The sequence below is a fragment of the Saimiri boliviensis genome, chromosome 9 (genome assembly GCF_048565385.1).
Source record: "Saimiri boliviensis isolate mSaiBol1 chromosome 9, mSaiBol1.pri, whole genome shotgun sequence".
In the NCBI taxonomy this organism is placed as follows: Eukaryota; Metazoa; Chordata; class Mammalia; order Primates; family Cebidae; genus Saimiri; species Saimiri boliviensis.
The window spans coordinates 106,176,311-106,191,711 of NC_133457.1; the positions used below are offsets into that span (position 1 = coordinate 106,176,311).

The 15,401-nt window shown below is 38.5% G+C and overlaps 1 protein-coding gene across 15 annotated transcripts in view; it reads right to left on the minus strand.

Annotated features, from left to right (window-relative positions):
• Positions 1 to 15,401, minus strand: part of PTPRT (protein tyrosine phosphatase receptor type T) — a 1,134,111-nt gene that overhangs the window by 217,848 nt on the left and 900,862 nt on the right. The window lies entirely within an intron of this gene.

Below are 15,401 nucleotides of genomic sequence, written 5' to 3' on the forward strand. Positions count from 1 at the left end.
ATTCTATTATAAAGACACATGCACATGTATGTTCATTGCGGCACTGTTTACAATAGCAAAGACCTGGAACCAACCCAAATGCCCATCAATGATAGACTGGACAAAGAAAATGTAGCACATATATACCATGGAATACTGTGCAGCCATAAAAATCGGTTTGTGTCATTTGTAGGGACATAGATGAATCTGGAAACCATCATTCTCAGCAAACTGACACAAGAACAGAAAACCAAACACCACATGTTCTCACTCATAAGTGGGTGTTGAACAATGAGAACACATGGGCACAGGGAGGGGAACATCACACACTGGGTTCTGCTGAGGGATGGGAGGGTAGGGGAGGGACAGTGCAGGGCGGGGAGGTTGGGGAGGGATAACACTGGGAGAAATGCCTGATATAGGTGACAGGGGATGGAGACAGCAAACCACCATGGCATGTGTGTACCTATGCAACAATCTTGCAAGATCTGCACATGTACACCAGAACTTAAAGTACAAAAAAAATTAAAAAATAAAAAAAGACCATTTAACCTTACACCTAGAAGATAAGCAAAAGTTAGACATATGAAGTATAAGGAAGGTCAACCCAGACTCTGAAACAGACATGCAAAGGCCTGAAAGTGTGGAAATGCATCATGCCACTGAAGACATACAGAAGCCTGGCATGGCTATCATCATAATGAATTACCTGGGGCATGATGTAAAATGAAGCTAGAGATAGAAGACTGGGAGAACCTTTGGGACTGTAGAGTTTTGGTCTATATTTGAAGAACAACAGGAAGTCATTAAAGAGCTATTTAGGCAGGAAGAATTGAAATTTCAGATTTAAAATGTTTTAAGGTAGAGGCCGTTATGTAGAGAATAGACTTAGGGTACAGAGAAACAAGTTGGTGAGAAGAAGGTGGTGGGTACAGTCTAATGGTGAGACGGTGGTGCCTTAGAACAGAATAGTGGTTGTGGTGATACCCCAACCTTCCCCTACCTTTGGAAAGCATATTTTGGCTCTAATTGACTCTAGAGCTCCCTCCCACCATCCCACACCATCCCATGTATATGGATCAGTCTGGGCTTCTGGTAATTGACACCATTGGGTCCTTAGTCTGGCCTTCCCACAAGATGACTCTCCTTGACTTTCTTCCATTACACTGATCCTTAAGCTATTATTTAGTCCGAATGGGACTCACTCACTTAACATGTTCAATGCCTGAAAGAAGCACGAAGAATTTTTTTGTAAAAGATGTCCTCTTTTCTTTTTTCCTTTTGAAATGGAGTTTTGCTCTTTGTTCCCAGGCTGGAGTGCAATGGTGCAATCTCGGCTCATTGCAACCTCTGCCTCCCACGTTCCAGTGATTCTCCTGCCTCTTACCTACTTAGCATAGTTTATGTCTTTTAATCCTTATAACAAGACTGTGAGGTGGATAACATAGGGTCCATTGAAGCAAGATTAAATAATATTTTTCAAGGTTACACAGATAAGAAACCAGACTAAAATAAAAAGTAACCTTTAAGCAAGTGGCCTTCCTTTCTGAGGTATCTGTAGGCAAACACCCCTTTGTCATTGAGGTCAGACGCTGCTTTCTTGGGTTACAGGCAGACAAACAAAGACAATGGGGCACAGCTTTATTTGGGAAAACTGGCTAAGTGGTTTGTGATATTACAAAATTCTGACTTGGCACAGGATCTTGAACAATCACATAAGATCTGGAAACTTTTGAGCAACTCAGAACCGTTAGAACTAGTTAATGTGGTAGCCTCCTCCTCAAAGGACAATGCATGAGGAATGCCTTTAAAGAGGTTACAGAAGCAGAGGGGCTCTTGTGCACTAGCTCACTAATAAGCACGTATGCTGGATTCTGCAGACCCTCAGTCACCAACAGTGAGTGGCAAGGTGTAGCCTCAGGTTGGAAGACAGCTGGCTCTTGGTTACGGACACTTCTAACTGGACAAATGTTCACTATCAACTTTATGAGATCTTCCTGGAAGGGATAAGGCTCCACTTGAGGCAACAGCCAATGTATGAGACATACTCTAAGAAAGGAAGCCCTCAAGTAGCATGCAAGCCATTTGGAAAATTTAAAATGAAACTCACACTCTGAAAATCTTCCTATAAGTTTTATCTCTCTACATGCTGATTCCATTGCCTCAAACTTGCCAAGTCTCTGAACTCCCTTCAATCATACTAGACCACTATGACTTTTATGTGGTCAGCTCTTATAGTCACTGCTGCAACTCCATCTCTCTTAATATCTCTCATCAACATTAGCTGCCACTTACCATTCCCTCCTTGACCTGTTTAACCATCTTGGCTTTAAGTCATTCTACATTCCAGACTTTTCTTCTACTTCACTACCTGTTCCTTATCCACATTTTTGCCTATGCATCTCTCCTTTACCTGACTTCAATATACTGGAGTGACTTGGAGCTTGGTTTTATATCCTCTTTCATCATTTATATCCTATTTCACTAGGAGATTATAATAAATTGTGAGGATTTGAATATTACGTTCTCATGACTCCCAAAGTTCTTTTTCTAGCATAGATATTCTTGAGTTCTTTTCCTAGCATAGATAGAGATTCTCATCTATCCATCTGTCTACCTGAAATATCTGAAATAGTCACAACGAAATATACAATCCTCTAAAAGAATTCTGTTTTCCCTTTTATTTTCACTCCAAGCCTTATCCACAACTAGTTTTCCCTGTTTAAATAAATGTCACCATCATTTACTTAGCTGATTAAGCAAACAACCTAGGAGTCATTATTGATTTTTCTAAATCTATCACTTCCCAAAATCAATCAACTATTAATTCATGTTAGATCTGGGTAGTTGAAGAAACTGGAACAACTTAACACCAAATTTTCCCAAGTTTGATTAAAAAACACCATAGGAAAACAAGAAAAAACAAAATTATACAAAATTCAATTATACAAAACTTCAGCATAATTAATATATAGAGAGGTCTTCAAATGTATAGGCCCTGTTTGGTAGAAAAACAGGAACCAACAAGGGCGGATCCAAGATGGCCGAATAGGAACAGCTCTGGAGTACAGTTCCCAGCAAGAACGCAGAGAGTGAGTGATCACTGCATTTCCAAACGAGTTTTTACTGCCCACAGACCAGGAGATTCCCAGGCAGAAAAGTGCCACGAGTTTCCAGCAGGGCTGTTTCAGCCAGTGCAGCGAGTCTTTGCACAAAAACTCACACAAATCAGGGTGGCCATTTCACTTGGCACCTGGAATGCCTGGGAGACAGAGCTGCCCATTCAACTGAAAAAAAGTGGGCTGAAACAGGGAGCCAGGTAATCTGGCTCAGCAGGTACCACCCCCACAAAGACCAGCAATATGAAACGCTCTGGACTGAGAGTTTCACAGCAAGCGCAGCTGGATGCCTGACGGTTCAGCTCTGTTGGGGGAAGGGTGTCTGCCATTACTGAAGCAGTCCACCACTATTGAGGCAGTCCACCATTACTGAAGCAGTCTGCCATTACTGAGGCAATCCACCATTACCAAGGCAGTCCGCCATCACAGAGGCAGTCTGCCATTACTGAGGCAGTTCTAACTATATCTCTATAAAGAAAACCACAAGGAAGTTCACACAGCAGCTGGGCAGGACCCAGGGCAAGTCAGCAACATCTCTGCTGGCAGACTGTGACTAGGCTACCACCTTGCTGGGCAAGGCATCTCTGAAAAAAGGCAGCAGCACATCAGGAACATATAAATAAAGCCCCACCTTCCCAGGACAGAGCACCTGAGAAAAAAACATGGTCATGAGTTCCGCTGTAGCAGACTTAAATGTACTTACCTGCCCAGCAGCTCTGAACAGAACAAAGGAGCTCACAGCTCAGCACTTGAGCTCCTATAAGGGACAGACTGTCTCCTCAAGCAGCTCCCCGACACCCATATATCCAAAGAGACACTCATAAAGGAGAGCTCAGGCTGACATCTGGCGGGTATCCTTCTGGTACAAAGATAACAGAAGAAAAAATTGGCAGCAACCCTTACTGTTCTGCAGCTACCACAGGGGATCCCCAGGCAAGCAAGGTCTGGACTAGACCTCCAGTAGGCCTATAGCAGAGGGGCCTGGCTGTTAGAAGGAAAACTGAAAAACAGAAAGAAATAACTTCATCATCAACAAATAGAGGACATCCACTCAAGACTCCATCCAAAAGTCACCAAATACAAAGACCACAGGTAGATAAATCCACAAAGATGGGAAGAAACCAGTGCTAAAAGGATGAAAAACCCAAAACTAGAATGCCTCTCCTTCTCCAAGGGATCACAATTCCTCAACAGCAAGGGAACAAGGCTGGATGGAGAATGAGTCTGATGAATTGACAGAAACAGGCTTCAGAAAGTGGGTAACAAATTCCTCTACGCTAAAGGAACATGTTCTAACACTACGCAAAGAAACTAGGAACCTTGAAAAAAGGTTTGACAAAATGCTAATGAGAATAAACACCTTAGAGAAGAACATAAATGAATTGATGGAGCTGAAGAACACAACATGAAAACTTCGAGAAGCATGCACAAGTTTCAATAGCCGAATCGACCATGCAGAAGAAAGGATATCACAGACTGAAGAGGAACTCAATGAAATAAAATGAGAAGGCTAGAGTAGAGAAAAAAGAGTAAAAAGAAATGAACAAAGCCTCCAAGGAATATGGGATTATGTGAAAAGACCTAATCTATATTTGGTAAGTCAAGTGTAGTGACCTGAAAGTCACAGAATGAATACAAGCCGAAAGACACTCTTCAGGATATTATCCAGGAGAACTTCCCCAACCTGGCAAGGTAGGCCAATATTTAAGTCCAGGAACTACAGAGAACACCACAAAGATATTCCTCAAGAAGAGCAACCCCAAGGAACATAATCCTCAGATTCACCAGGGTTGAAATGAAGGAAAAAATGCTAAGGGCAGCCAGAGAGAATGGTCAGGTTGCCCTCAAAGGGAAGCCCATCAGACTCACAGTGGACCTCCCAGCAGAAGAGAGTGGGGGCCAATATTCAACATCCTTAAAGAAAAGGACTTTCAACCTAGAATTTCATATCCAGCCAAACTAAGCTTCATAAGCAAAGGAGAAATAAAATCCTTTACAAATAAGCAGTTGCTCAGAGATTTCATCATCACCAGGCCTGCCTTATAAGAGCTCCTGAAGAAAGCACTAAACATAGAAAGGAACAACCAGTACCAGCCACTCCAAAAAAATACCAAATGATAAAGAGCATCAACACAATGAAGAAACTGAATCAACTAATAGGCAAAACAACCAGTTAGCATCAAAATGGCAGGATCGAATTCATACATAACAATATTAACCTTAAATGTAAATGGGCTAAATGCCCCAATCAGAAGACACAGACTGGCAAATTGGATAAAATGTCAAAACCCATAGTATGCTGTATCCAGGAAACCCATCTCACATGCAAGGACACACATAGGCTCAAAATAAAGGGATGGAGGAAGATTTGCCAAGCAAACAGAGAGCAAAAAAATGCAAGAGTTGCAATCCTAGTCTCTGATAAAATAGACTTTAAACCAACAAAGATCAAAAGAGACAAAGAAGGTCATTATGTAATGGCAAAAGGATCAATGCAACAGGAAGAGCTAATGATCCTAAATATATACTCACCCAATACAGGAGCACCAGATACATAAAACAAGTTCTTAACCATCTACATAGAGACTCAGACTCCCACACAATAGTAGTGGAGACTTCAACACTCCACTGTCAATATTAGACAGATCAATGAGACAGAAAATTAACAAGGATATCCAGGACTTGAACTCAGATCTGGACCGAGCAAACCTAATAGACGTTTGCAGAACTCTCCACCCCAAATCCACAGAATATACATTCTTCTCAGCACCGTATCACAGCTACTCTAAAACTGACCACAGCATTGGAAGTAAGTAACTCTTCAGCAAACGCAAAAGAATAGAAATCATAACAAACAGTCTCTCAGACCACAGTGCAAACAAATTAGAACTCAGCATTCAGAAACTAACTCAGAATTACACAACTTTATGGAAACTGAACAACGGGTTATTGAATGTTGACTGGATAAACAATGAAATGAGGGGCAGAAATAAAGATGTTCTTCAAAACCAACGAGAAGGAAGACACAACATACCAGAATCTCTAGGACACATTTAAAGCAATGTCTAGAGGAAAATTTATAGCAATAAATGCCCACATGAGAAGCAAGGAAATATGTAAAATCAACACCCTATTGTCAAAATTGAAAGAGCTAGAGGAGCGACATCAAAAAAAACTCAAAAGCTAGCAGAAGACAAGAAATAACTAAGATCAGAGCAGAACTGAAGGAGACAGAGACATAAAAAAACACTTCAAAAAATTAGTAAATCCAGGAGCTGTTTTTTTGAAAAGATAAAAAAATAGACTGCTAGCCAGATTAAAAAAAAAAAGAAAAAAAGAGAATAATCAAATAGATGCAATAAAAAATGATAAAGGGCATATCACCACAGATTCCACAGAAATACAAACTACCATAAGAGATTACTACAAACAACTCTATGCACATAAACCAGTAAACCTGAAAGAAATGGATAAATTCCTGGACACTTGTACTGTCCCAAGCCTAAACCAAGAAGGAGCTGAAACCCTGAATAGACCAATAACAAGGGCTGAAGTTGAGGCAGCAATTAGTAGCCTACCAACCAAAAAAAGCCCAGGTCCAGATGTGTTCACAGCCGAATTCTACAAGACATACAAAGAGGAGCTGGTACCACTCCTTCTGAAACAATTCCAAATAATATAAAAAGAGGGAATCATTCCCAAATCATTTTATGACACAAACATCATTCTGATACCAAAACCCGGCAGAGACTCAACAAGAAAAGCAAACATCAAGCCAATATCCATGATGAACATAGATGCAAAAATCTTCAATAAAACACTGGCATATCAAATGCAATAGCACATCAAAAAGCTTATCCATCACGATCAAGTAGGCTTCATCCCAGGGATGCAAGGCTGGTTCAACATATGCAAGTCTATAAACATAATTCACCACATAAACAGAACCAAAGACAAGAAACACATGATTATCTCAGTACATGCAGAGAAGGCCTTTGACAAAATTCAGCCACCCTTTATGCTAAAAACTCTCAATAAACTAAGTATTGATGGAACGTATCTCAAAATAATAAAAGCTATTTACGACAAACCCACAGCCAATATCATACTGAATGGGCAAATAGTGGAAGCATTCTCTTTGAAATCTGGCACTAGACAAGGATGCCCTCTCTCACCACTCCTATTCAACATAGCATTGGAAGTTCTAGCCAGAGCATTCAGGCAAGACAAAGAAATAAAGGGTATTCACTTAGGAAAGGAGCAAGTCAAATTGTCTCTATTTGCAGACAACATGATTGTATATTTAGAAGACCCCATCGTCTCAGCCCCAAATCTCCTTAAACAGATAAGCAACTTCAGCAAAGTCTCAGGATACAAAATCAATGCACAGAAATCATAAGCATTCCTATACACCAATAACAGACTTAAAGAGAGCCAAATCATGAGCGAACTCTCATTCACAATTGCGACAAAGAGAATAAAATACCTAGGAATACAACTCACAAAGGATGTGAAGGACCTCTTCAAGGAGAACTACAAACCACTGCTCAAGGAAATAAGAGAGGACACAAACAGATGGAAAAACATTCCACGCTTGTGGTTAGGAAGAATCAAAGTCATGAAAATGGCCATGCTGCCCAAAGTAATTTATAGATTCAATGCTATCCCCATCAAGCTACCAATGACCTTCTTCACAGAACTAGAAAAAACCTCCTTAAAGTTCATATGGAACCAAAAGAGAGCCTGCATAGCTAAGGCAATTCTAAGCAACAAGAACAAAGCTGGAGACATCACGCTACCTGACTTCAAATTATACTACAAGGCTACAGTAATCAAAACAGCATGGTACTGGTACCAAAACAGAGATATAGACCAATGGAACAGAACAGACACCTCAGAGGCAACACCACACATCTACAACCATCTGATATGTGATAAACCTGACAAAAACAAGCAATGGGGAAAGAATTCCCTATTTATAAATGGTTTTGGGAAAACTGGCTAGCCATGTGCAGAAACCCTTCCTTACACCTTACACCAAAATTAACCCCAGAAGGATGAAAGACTTAAACATAAGACCTAAGGTGAAAGACTTAAACACCATAAAAACCCTAGAAGAAAACCTAGACGAATTCAGAACCTAGGCATAGGCAAGGACTTCATGACTAAAACAACAAAAGCACTGGCAACAAAAGCCAAAATAGACAAATGGGATTTAATTAAACTCCAGAGCTTCTGTACAGCAAAAGAAACAATCATTAGAGTGAACTGGCAACCAACAGAATGGAAAAAAAAATTGGCAATCTACCCATCTGACAAAGGGCTAATATCCAGAATCTACAAATAACTAAAACAGATTTATAAGAAAAACAAACAAACAAACTCATTCAAAAGTGGGCAAAGAATAGGTACATATGCTTTTCAAAGGAAGACATATATGAAGTCCACAAACATATGAAAAAATGCTTATCATCACTGGTCATTAGAGAAATGCAAATCAAAACCATATTGAGATACCATCTCACACCAGTTAGAATGGCGATCATTAAAAAAATATGGAGACAACAGATGCTGGAGAGGATGTGGAGAAATAGGAACACTTTTACACTGTTGGTGGGAGTGTAAATTATTTCAACCATTGTGGAAGACAGTGTGGCGATTCCCCAAGGACCTAGAAATAGAAATTCCATTTGACCCAGCAATCCCATTACTGGGTATATATCCAAAGGATTATAAATCATTCTATTATAAAGACACATGCACATGTATGTTCATTGCGGCACTGTTTACAATAGCAAAGATCTGGAACCAAGCCAAATACCCATCAATGATAGACTGAACAGGAAAAATGTGGCACATATACACCATGGAATACTATGCAGCCATAAAAAGTGGCGAGTTAGTGTCCTTTGTAGGGACATGGATGAACCTGGAAACCATCATTGTTAGCAAACTGACACAAGAACAGAAAACCAAACACCACATGTTATCACTCATAGGTGGGTATTGAACAATGAGAACACATGGGTAGAGGGAGGGGAGCATCACACACTGGGGTCTGTTTGGGTTGCCTATGGGAGGGACAGTGAGGAGTAGGGAGTTGGGGAGGAATAACACAAGGAGAAACGCCAGATATAGGTGATGGGGGGATGGAGGTAGCAAACCACATTGCCATGTATGTACCTAGGCAACAATCCTGCATGTTTGGCACATGTACCCCAGAACCTAAAGTGCAACAAAATATATTTAAAAGACAGAAAAAAAAGGAAAATAAGAAGAATTCCTGGTAGATCAAAGTAAGAGTACAGGAAAAAGACTTGAAAAACATGTGACTCAAGGTGGTAGTGTTCAACAGGTACAATTTGTGGGTGAAAATGAGACAAAAAGAAGGGAGAAGTATTCTTGAAAGACTGGTGAGTGAAGGAAAAGGAAGCACAGTGAGAATTTTTAGAATCACAAAAGTAAAAACATAATGTATATAGAAAGCCAGTAGTAGTCATATATAAAACTAACACTCAGAGGACATAAGGGTAGCAAAACCCTGTTACAATGACATACAAAGATGAAGTACTTGCTAATAGCAAGAATGCACAAAATCCGTATAAAGAAAACTTTATAGCACTCCTGAAAGATAAAAAAGTAGAATCAAGCAAATAGAAAGATATCCCTTATCCCAGGTAAGATAAGTCAACATCTTAAAGATGTCAGTTCACCCTAATCATTGTATAAATTTAATGCGAGTCCAGAATTACTGATAGACTTTTTATGAATCTGGACAAGTTGGACACTAAAATTTATAAGGAAAGACAAACATGCAAGAAGAGGTCGGAACTTCTTGAAAAAGGAAATCCCAATGGGGAACTTTCCCTCTCCGATATTAAAGTTTAGATCTCATAATTATAACAGTGTAGGGCTGCTACATAAATAGCCACATAGACTGGTGGATAGAATACGAAATCCAGAAAAAATCCAAGAACATATGAAAATTTAAAGTATGAGAAAAGCAACATCTCAAATTATAGGGACCAAAATGGACTTTTAAACACATGTTGCTAAGACAACTAGATAGACATTTGGGAAAACAGATAAAAATTAGATCCATGATTTACATTATACACAAAAACAAACACCAAACATCAGAAAACTACATGTAAAAACACTAAAATACACAAGTCTCAGAAGCAAACGTTGGTAAATGCCTTTACAGCCTGCGTATAAGAAAAAACTTAAGCACTACTTAAAGTTTACATGCAATAAAAGAAAAAAAATGATGCATGTGACATTTTATTTGCTGTGGCAAAAATATAAGCAAAGTCAACAGATAAATCACAAACCAGAAAGTATTGCAACGTATATCACAGATAAAGTATGGATATCTCTGATATATAAATAACTCTTAAAAATTGATCGAAAAACAGAAAAAACAAACTGAAAATTGAGCAAAAGACATAGGTAACAAAAATTATATAAAATATCTATTAAATATAGGAGAATATTACAATTTCACTTATAAGAAAAAGGAAATTAAAGCTATATTGAGGTATAATTTCTTACCTGTAAGTGTGACAAAAATTAAAATTGGACCACACAAACTGTTTAAAAGGCTGTGAGGAAACATCCATCTCTGGGACAAATACAAATTGGTTTCACCCTTAAGAAAGGAAGTTTAGCAACATCTAGCAAAACTGCATATTAGCCCACCCTTTGATCCCACAATCCCTCTTCTAGGAATTTGCTCTTAAGAGACACCTCCAACAATACAAAAAAATATATGCACAAGTTCCTTTATGCAGCAATGTTTGCAATTGAAAGGTATTGTAAACAATATACCCATACAAGAGAGGGACCAAATAAACTAAGATATAACCATATAATAGAGTACTGTGCAGCTGTAAAAAATAATAAGGAAGATCTTTATGAAATAATATGAAGTTATACCCAGGTATCTATAATATGTTGCCTTTTCTAAAAGAAGAAGGGAAAATGAAACATACATTAACTTCATGATTTTTGCAAAAACAACAACAACAACAAATTAATGACACTGGTTTCCCACAGGGGATGGTAGAGGTGACGTAAAGGCAGTGATATGTGCTTTTCTGTATGCACTTATTTGTATAGCTAGGCTTTTCAAACTATGTTATAATGTTTTATGTATTAAAATAAATCAATAAGAATGAATAAAATGAACCTAAAATTAAAAACAAAGAGTCACAAATAAACCTAACTTTATTTCCAATAAATACATAACCATATTGTAATGAAAGAAAAAAAATAGAAACCAAGTAAGTTTTCAACACAATAGTTTGTATACCTTTAGACTGAAGATAGAAAGAACAGAAAATACATATTGAACCCTAGTTAGTGGGTTTGTTTTACTAAGTTTAGTACTTCTGGAAATACTTCCTGAGTATTCTATATTGAAGAATAAGTAAATATATAAATAATAATGAAGTTAAGTTTCTCACTGTCAGAGAAGGGAATTACAAAAATGGGAAGAGTGAAGGTTGGTATAAACTCCTTGGTGTTGGATTAGAATTGTGGGTATCATGAACTTTGCCTGTTAAGATAGACAAAGACCAGGTGTGGTAGCTCACGCCTATAATCCCAACAACACTTTGGAAGGCTGAGGGGGGCAGATCACCTGAGGTCAGGATTTGAAGACCTACCTAGCCAACATGGTGAAACCCCCTCTCTACTAAAAATACAAAAATTAACTGGGTGTGATGGCTGGTGCCTGTAACCTCAGCTACTCAGGAGGCCGAGGCAAGAGAATCACTTGAATCTGGGAGGCAGAGGCTGCAGTGAGCTGATATCACACCATTGTGTTCCAGCCTGGGTGTTCGGGCAAACTCCATCTCACAAACAAAACAAAGCAAAAAAAGAAACACAGATACATAGAAAGATGGATAGACAGGTAGATGGGTAGATAGATAAAGAGCCTAGAATCAATGATACTCACTAACAATGAGGCCCACTCATTCCCAGATTTAAGTTTCTGTAATAAGTACCATTCCCCATTTAAAGGAACCAGAGCTGGGGCAAAGAAAGCACAAGATTCTGTGTCAGAAAGAAAATAAGTTTTCAAGAACTGATGAAGACATGTCAGGATGACAGAAGAAACATCTTGCAGGGGCTCACACTAGCTAATTCTGGGACAATTCGAGCATAAAAATAAATGATGATAGTAATGAAATATAACCTACTGAATAAAAGAAGAATTTATAAATTTTTATCAATATAAATAAATTAACACAATGAAAATAGGGGAGAAAGGAGAACTCATCCTCAGATGCCCACTAATAAATGCAGAATGAATGATGGAATTAGAAAACTGTCATTTGGCAAACATCTTTGTAACAGTTGATTTCAAAAAAAAAATCAGCAAATGCTAAAACAAAAGAAGAAAGTTTGCTGAAGAACAAGATGCTTACATGGTCTAGAAATATTTCTGCACAAAATACTTACACATTACAAAAAATGGTGGCTTTATAGTAGAGAAAAGCTTAATGGACAACACTTTAAGTAATCAAAGCTAATGTCACCAGTAATGGAACAAATTGCTATCATGTGCCACTTAGTATGATACACTGAAAAGGAAGCAACATTACTTTTGTGATATTCCTTACAAAAAAATACATAACTTGAATCTAATCTTGAGGAAACTTCAGACAAACCCAACTTGAGGGACATTCTATACAATAACTGGTCTGTAATTTTCAAGAGTCAAGGGCATGAAAATCAAGGCAAGACTGAGATATGAGGAATCTAAAGGGACCTGATAACTAAATACAACGTGTGACCTTGGATTAGGTTTTTTTTTTTTTTTTTTTTTTTTTAATTTACTGAAAAGAATATGACTGAGACAATTGGCAAAAGTGGGCCTAGCAGTATTATGTGAACATCAATTTCCTGGTAACTATATTGTAGTTATGTTGAAATTGCACTTTAAAACATTTAGGAGTAAAGGGGGTAAAGGGGTGATTTATAGAGACAGACCTACAGACAAAGAGACAGACGGGAAGAAGAGAGAGAACAGGAGAGGGATAGAGAAAATGGGATGGTAAAGCAATTGTGGTAAACAGTTAGCAAGTAGGGGATCTATGTAGAGAGTTTATTAACATTCTTTACACTATTCTTGAAACTGCTCTGTGCATTTGAAACTACCTTGAAAAAAGGAGTTAGAAATACTTGGTGTAAGAAAGAGTAAGTTGGAACAAAAATAATTGATGATGGGTTGATCATTGTTGAAGTTGAGTGATGGGATATAGAGATCACTCTATTATCATCTTGGCTTTGGTGGTTTTTTTTTGCCTTTTTTTTATTATCATACTTTAAGTTCTGGGGTACATGTCCAGAATATGCAGGTTTGTTACATAGGTATATACGTACCATGGTGATTTGCTGCATCCATCCCCGTCATCTACTTTAGGTATTTCTCCTATGTTAGCCCTCCCCAATCCTCCCAACTTCTGCTATCCTTCCCCTAAACCCCCATCCCCCAACAGGCCCTGGTGTGTGATGTTCCCCTCCCTGTGTCCATGTGTTCTCATTGTTCAACACCCACTTATGAGTGAGAACATGTGGTGTTTGGTTTTCTGCTCTTTTATCAGTTTGCTGAGAATGATGGTTTCCAGCATCATCCACGTTCTCGCAAAGGACATGAACTCATCCTTTTGTATTGCTGCATAGTATTCCATGGTGTTTATGTGCCACATTTTTTTTATCCAGTCTACCTTTGATGGACATTTGGGTTGGTTCCAAGTCTTTGCTATTGTGAACAGTGTTGTAATAAACATATACATACACGTGTCTTTATAGTTGAATGTTTTGTATGTGTGAAACATTTCTTAGCTAGCAACATGTGTTTTAAAGGCAAGAACAATACATATTGAATATGCCATAAATAATCAATTTAGAGATTCTAATTTTGTTTTTCCTTAGGTGAATGACATTGGGTAAACTCCTTAATTTTCTGACTTACAGCATTCTCATTTATAGAATGGGAGCAGCACCCTCTACACAACTCTCTAGAGTAAACAAATTTTGTGAGCACAAGTGCCTTAAAGATGCAAATACGTGTACATGACTTTATGATTCGAATACATTGATATTGAGATTATAGCCAAGACATTTTTTTTTATTTTTGCTGTTTTCAACAAAATAAATGCCCAATATTTTAACATGGCATAGAAAGCCCATCATTAATTGACATCTGTCTCTCTCTGACCTTCATTCCATATCCTGGAACCAACACCACTATGTCTTCCCAAATGTATCAGGGAATCCCCAATTCTGGGGCTTCTACTCAGGTGCTTCCTTTGCAAAACATACCCTTTCCTCTGCCCCACTGTCTACCTGGAAAATATCCAATTAGCTTGTAATAATCAACTCGAATGTCACTTCTTCTACAAGACTTTTCCTAGGTACCTCCTCATCCCCTCTATCTCCAGGTTTATAGCTGAACACCAGATATTCTGCTACTGTGATTGCTGATCATTTATTGCCCCCGTTAGTCTTCATGGGTGTTGTCTCCACTGGATTGTGGGTTTGCTGAGGGCAGGAACTGATCTTAGTTATCTGTATTCCCAACTGACTCACAGCAAGCCCAGAATAAATAACTGGTGGGGGTTTTTTGTTCGTTAGTTTGTTTTTATCACCATCATTCATATCTCCTCACAGAAGAGCTCATGACCAATGAAGGCACAATTTTGCAGAATAAACAAAAGTAAATGGGGTGTGGGAGACTGGGTTTAAGCCATGGCTCTGATCTTGAGCAAATAACTTCCCCACACTGGACTTAAGTTTCCTTTTTTCTGCTGAAAGAAGAGAATTGGACAATCTACAAGCTCCTTTCCAATACTGCATTTTATACTTCCCATTCCTCAACAATAGGACTTTGAGGCTGCGGGTTGGCTGTACAAACTATCCCCTAATTGAGAAGTTGGAAATGTAGTTCCTCTGCACCTCATGAAGAAGGACTCCGATTTTCTATTAGGAGCTGGCAACCCCCTGATTTAAAACAATGCAAACCAGAGCAGTCCTTCATGCTTCCCTGCACAGTTCTTATCTGACCTTAATGATTCCTGCTCTCTGTAAGAGATCCGTTGAGCTGTAATTACTAATTGATGTTTGTAAAGTCTTTGAAATTCTCAGGTGACAGATGTAATCAAAGGCCAATTTATTATGATAATTGTTATTAGTACAGCTTCTCATTATTTGTTGATGTTAATGGCAGGGCCAGCAGGTGTTTCTAAATTGAGTGAGGGATTTAGGCTGGCCATGTTTGGTGGGAGGAAGAGA